Genomic DNA, 6,733 nt, shown 5'->3' on the forward strand with positions numbered 1-6,733 from the left:
TTTCCAGTTCTCGAGTACACAGCGCAATGTCTTTGGCTGTTGTCACTCCTCTACTGAACTCAAACAGGAAATGTTTCTATTTCTCAATTTGACACTCCATTTTCCAGCATCCGCAGCTCCGCTTATTATCTCCAAATGACAAAATGTAAACTCAAATAGCACCAGTGAAATGCAGATACAAAATGAGAATCAGTAAGTAAAGCTATAGCAACCAGAAGACCAACATGCACAAAAAAAGCTACAAACTTACACACTAACCTAATAGTTTGCCCTGTATACACAGCCTCCAGTCACTTTTTGACCCATCACTGCTTTCTCTTGCTTTGTTTTTTGCAACATGTAGCAACTGAGGTGTTTGGCACAAAAACTAGATGAGTCCACGTTCGGTCAAAAATTAGTTAGATCATACACCATATATACCAAGTGATTGTGCACCTTTTGGTGTAAGACCCAGACCTGTATGGAATTATCTGAATGAGACAGAGTTGCCATCGAACACTATGTTTGTGATTGGGGGCAAGAATCAGGTTAGTCCCAGATTTCTGTTTCTTGCACAAATAGGTGGTAGCACAAGTGTAGCAGGTCTTTATTGTTTTAAAATGGCCGAATGTGCATGACAGTATTTTGTTTATCTGCTTGTTTGAGGCCTTCAGAGGATGGATTCTGATGCTAGTACTGTAAGTACTAATGAACATTGTACAAAGTGGAAATTGATCCCAGTAAGGAGAAAAGAAACATATGTACATATAGAAGATTACAAGGCAAATTGTATGTCATGAATGGAAAGGAAAATTTTGCTTGTGAAACAGGTAGCTCATGTAATTGTAAATGAAAAGTGTTGATGGATGAGATGAAACAGAAAAACCAGGACATTGCTAAATTCAGCACTAATTCATTTAAAGAAGCACATGGTGCCTGTTGGTGTGTATGTCCATTACACCAAGCATAAGCCAACAACGGGTGAAGAATCGGGAGTTCAAAATGCCACATAATATACACGGTATGTATTGATGTAACAAAGTAAGTGCTAATGATGATGAAAATGTTATCCACCAATTAAAACAGTTTCCTGTGCAAAAATCTCATTACTGAAGAAAATAACAAAAAATGGTTTAACACGAGAACTGAATGTAAAAAATTGTATGAAATGTATGTAGAAGGACATAAATTTGAGGTATTTAGAGATCTAAAAGCAGGTAATAAAGTGAAAAATTGCAGTGTGTCTTAACTTCTTATAGATGTGTGTGTGAATTCCTACGGGACCAAACTGCTGGGGGTAATCGGTCCCAGTGAGACATGTAAATATGTGCCTCTTTAAATAAATCAATAGCAGACATCAATGATAATCCAGAAAAAATTACGTCTGAAACAGAAAATAATCTACACTTGCATAAAGTGATTTATTCTATAAACAATTGCAAGACGAAACTAAAACAGCAAAAGAAAATACACATGTCGTATGTTTACCACTTGGTCTTCAACAAAATATGCCTCTCCCAATGATTCCCCCATCAATGTTTTTTATTGTACACAAATATGGAAGTACAACTTTACACACAACTGTGCCTCGCAAAATAAGAATCATATACTTCTTTGGTCTTACACACTAACAGATTTCAGAAAGTTATTCATTATTTCCCTGAATATGAACATTTTCTTCCTCATGACAGGGGTTTTCGCAATATTCAAAAGAAGATGGGCTCATAGGTATATCACATTCCTGAAGAGTGGCATTCACTTCTTAAGGAATCCAAATTTTTTACTGTTTTCCCCGTCATTCAGAGCATGTTTAAAAACTTTACAGCCCACTTCAAACCCTACTTTAAAATGAGCACAAAAACAAAGCATAATGATCCACTCATTTCTCACACAAAATATTTCAAACCGTTTGTGATCACAAAGTAGTTGTTAAAGTGAGTGTAAAGACCAGCACGCAACTATGACAAAGTTTACCCAACTAAAGAAAACCATCAGTGGTGACTTAGGTATTCCTCAGATACCACTGGACTGTTGCCTATTAGAAAAGCTAAATACGATGAGTTAATGAATTTGAAAAGAAATATTAACTGGAGTCTTGTGAGAAACTTTCATTCAGAAAGATGTTCCAATGAAGAGAGTGGATCCAATAGAGATGAATAAGAAAGACACTGAAATAAAAAAGGAAACGATACATGTATATCAGTGAACAAAATTTGTAAATTAATATTTTGTATTTCTGTTAAGTTACTCTTGAGTAAAAAAACCCGCATCATTTACGTGTATTAGATGTTAGATAATTAGACTGGCATTATACAATTGATAGTTATCAATAAAATATAGTTCAATATTAGTCAAAATTTATGATTTCCTATACACAAAATAATTATATATTTTTTTTAAGTTTAAGATCTGGATTTAATTGATTTTGATGTTTGATGCAGAAAGAAGATAAGTGAATATATAGCAGTGGTGGCTCGTGAGTATACATTCTAGGTGTTCACAAATTTTTAGATTCAGATAAATTTGAATGTGTGAAATTAATAGCTTCTGCTGTGTAACAGTTACGCTTATCAACAAATTACTACAGCCACTGCCAATAATAACAACTACATTGATGATGCGTAACTTATCTGACAAAAGAAAGAATTGTTTTGTGGAATTTTGTTGTTTTGTACGTAATTGTGTACAGTTTTGGGCAATAGCAAAATAATGTTTAAGCTTCTGTAACTCTCCATTTTGCATTCTTATGTAAGTGGGTATTTTCGTCTTTTCCATTTTATTTCGGACAAATGTACAAGATACCTAAGAGATGTATTAGTTCTCAAATTTACTTCCGGGCTGAAAAATCAGATATTCGTACACTGCACACACACACACACACACACACACACACACACACACACACACACACACACACACCATCTTATGCTAACTATACACTTCCTTGTTAAATGTCTGCTTGTAGTCACACTTATTTGATTTCGTCACTTTCTCAATCAGAGGATCTGTTCTCAGGCAGAGATTTTCACACCGCAGTGGAGTGTGCACCTATATGAAACTTCCTGATAGATTAAAGCTTTGTGCCGGAGCAATACTCGGGACCTTGCCTTTCACAGGCAAGTGCTCTACCAACTGAGATACCCAAGCACGACTCACGATCCATCCTCACAGCTTTATTTTTCTGTTAGCATTTAAAATAGATTCAACATAGTTTATGTTTACAATGCACATGAAAGCCGTTTCCCTCACAGTAAGCAAACAACTCCAAACACAAAGTGCTGTTTGTGGAAATAATTAAACTCAAGTAGTAATGTCCACCAACATGATCACTTGGCCCTAGACTGTAAATGAGGTGTCAAGATCCATAAAGGCCAAAAGTACACTGCCGTTCAGCCCACATTTAAATGAACATTAGAGAACCAGTGATATAGCTTTTTGTGAATTTTCATATATGCAATGTGGGCCCACATCACGAATAAATCTGACTCACCACAAGATAAACAGGTTCAGGAGCATGCATAAATGCTACAATCTCACAATCAACAGTGATGTCCTTTACGCCCTTACAATTTTCAGCGCCTCAAATGGATTACTGTATGATAAAATTCATAACTTATTGTACTATAACTTATTGAGAAACCCACAAAACAGGTTTACTGTCAGTACATATTTAACATATACTGATGTCCAGTCTAATTTTACTACAGTATACAGTGAGTGAATTAGCTTATCTGAGGAGTATGCTATATCTACCAGGATTTATTCCACATGAACAAGGATAAAAGTCTGCCACAGTGTGCTACCACGTAGTGCGTAGTGGCTCTGATGTAAACTTCTAGTTGGGTGGCAAGGGCTGCAGTGCACATCGTGAATCAGGCAAGTTTATCATATCCATATGTATTTGGCCCGTAAGGCTATTGCATCACACATGAGGTGCAAAAGCTCCTTAAAATGTGCAACTTAAGGTGTGCTCACAGCCCTGTTGCCAAGTTTCACAGAGTCTAGCGAAGCAGTAGTACAGTAGATTTAATACACCATTTTGTTTTCCGCCTCACAGTCTGTTTTAACAGAAAAGTTGTATTTACAGCTTATGACTAGAATATTACGAAAGGATCTGAATCACCCAAAAACTTGTAATCCTACCTGCTCGCAGAATGCAACAATACAAAATATTGTCTTTGAAGCTACACTCCTCACAGAAGTGACTTCAGTTCCCAATTAAGGTTTCAATTGTAACATCCATAAAGAAGGCTCAAAGTCAGGGGGAGAGGGGCAGAGGGGGGAATCAAATACAAATTGATTTTTTTTTAAAAATAAAATCCTTTTATTGAAAAACAAAATGCAGTTACAATTTATTTTTCTACATAGTTTCCTGCCTTACAAATACATTTTTCGCAGTGAGAAGGAAGATTTTTTTTATTGTAGAATGAAGCAGATTGCACCAGGAGCTAACTGCGCATGAATTCCTCCATGCCTTCAAATCAGTGCCCTCTTAGAGCTTCTTACAGCAGCCCAAACAAATGACAGTCATAGGATGATAGCTCTGAGCTATAAGAAGGAGCATCAAGTTGGGTCCAGTACATTTGCTGTAGTTTGGAGACTGTTACAGCTGCGGTACAGAGCCTGGCATTGTCATGGATGAGGATGACCTGTTGAATCGGTTGGTCTCTTCTTTTGTAGCGATATGCATCCGTCACCTTCAATAGCTCACAGCAGCATGCAGCCTTTATTGATTTTTCACATTAACAATGTACAATGAGCAAATTGCCTTGCGAATTAAAGAAACAGTTGAGAGAACATGGACAACATAGTGGAGTCTTTGCTTTCAGTGGAGCTCCTTCCCCTTTCTTCCACCACTTCTCATTGGCTTGTTTGGATTCAGGAGTAGTAATGGATCCATGTTTCTTCGCAGCTAATGAGCCAGCTCAAAAATGCATCACCTTCTTTCACAAACCTTTCTGTAAGCCTCTGACAGACCTCCATACATCTCAACTTCTGATTTTCAGTCAAAAGGTGAGGGTCCCATCTGGAACACACTTTACGGATCTGTAGGCAGTTTGTGATCATTGCCTGATAGCTCCCATAACTTATTCTGAACTAGTCTGCAATTTCTGATACTCTTGCTTCAAAAATGTCTTCACCTGTACAAATGTTTTCATCTGTATTGCTGGTTCAAGGACGGTGATTGTGTTGCCGATTTCCACATGTTCTCATCCTTCCTACAACTCTAATCCAGGCTAACACCCATGTCCTTGACAGGAGTGCACGTCACTCCGACATTGTGAGCATTATCGATGAAGCTATTTAAAGTATGTAACGGACAGTTCTCCCCACTCCTAACAGCTCCACACAACAACACAAGAAGCAGAGGTTAAGATCTACCAACTGCTGATGCTAAGGGAAAAACCTTCATTTGGACCTGATTCACCCTACAAAGCACTGCCAGTTTCTCTATTATGATATTCTCACGATACATATAAAACTTTGTTTTTGCATCTACTCAAAGTGCCCTTTTATAGACTTTACTGTCGCTATGAAGGCAGTAACTGACATACCCCAGGCATAAATATTGTGCCGTTCTTGGCCTTATACTCTCATGCATTATATTGACATCATTACTGCACAATAAATAATGAGCACGTGAGGATCCGTTTAGCTTTGAGGCGAAATACTGGGTGTGTAAATAAAATATGGATTGTGTAACTACCAATCCTTTGGGGTGTAATAAGTTGTGCGTTTCCCGAAAAATCTGGTTCTGAGAGAATTACGTTTTAAATTCACCCAATTACTTACATTAAAAAAATATTGTGCCCTCCTCCCAGATAAATGCATCAAGTAATTTCATTCTTGATATTCAAACCACAACTCCCAGTAATTGTTTTGGTACATCATCTGTGAAAATATACTTTACATTATTCAATAACTAACTTTTCCTGGTGCCTACGCTGACCATAAAGTCAAGATGATGTACAAGTCTTAGCAGAGAAGGTGTGTGCAGCAGTATATAATCACGCATCTTAATGATCACTCAGGTCCACCTGTCTTGCATTTTGAATTTAAATACTTTGTGTGTCCAAAACTTAAATTTTGTTTAGTAATTTTCTAAGTCCATATTAAGCCATGTCCACATTGGATTCGTTGCACTGTGCAGAACCAAAGAAAGAGACTTGCCACAATGCATTCAATGCATGCTGTTGAGGAACAACAACCAAGTTCAATGCTCTATTTGGATGGCGTGTCTTGCTACAGAGTCAGAACGAGATGGCAGTGTACCGACAGGAGTTGTGAGAAATTGCCCCTTCAAGGAAAAAAAATCACAGGCTTCTTTATCTCTATTGTGGCACTTTCCTGGCATTTGTTAATCATTTTATCCACTATGTGTTACTGGTAATAAAGCAAATTTGAAATAAATAATATTTTTCAGTCCATCATTACGAGCCCTGCATACTTCATGAACAATCACAAAGGTGCTCTGCTTGGATACTTGGAAGACTAATGTATAACTTTTAAACACATCCAAAGTAAACAATGTTATTGCCATTTTCTCTTTAGAGCATACTGATGCAAAAAAAGTTCAAACTTCACACCACTGTTTCTTTTTCTGAGGGTCATCTGTTTTGACTGGTTTGGTACTGCCCACCCAGAGTTCCTCTCCTGTACCAATCATGTCGTCTCAGATTAGCACTTTCACCCTGTCTCCCTTTACTTGTTGGATACATTCCAGTCTGTCGTTCCCTACAGTTTTTATCCTCTA

Source organism: Schistocerca americana, chromosome 4, assembly GCF_021461395.2.
Source record: "Schistocerca americana isolate TAMUIC-IGC-003095 chromosome 4, iqSchAmer2.1, whole genome shotgun sequence".
Lineage (NCBI taxonomy): Eukaryota > Metazoa > Arthropoda > Insecta > Orthoptera > Acrididae > Schistocerca > Schistocerca americana.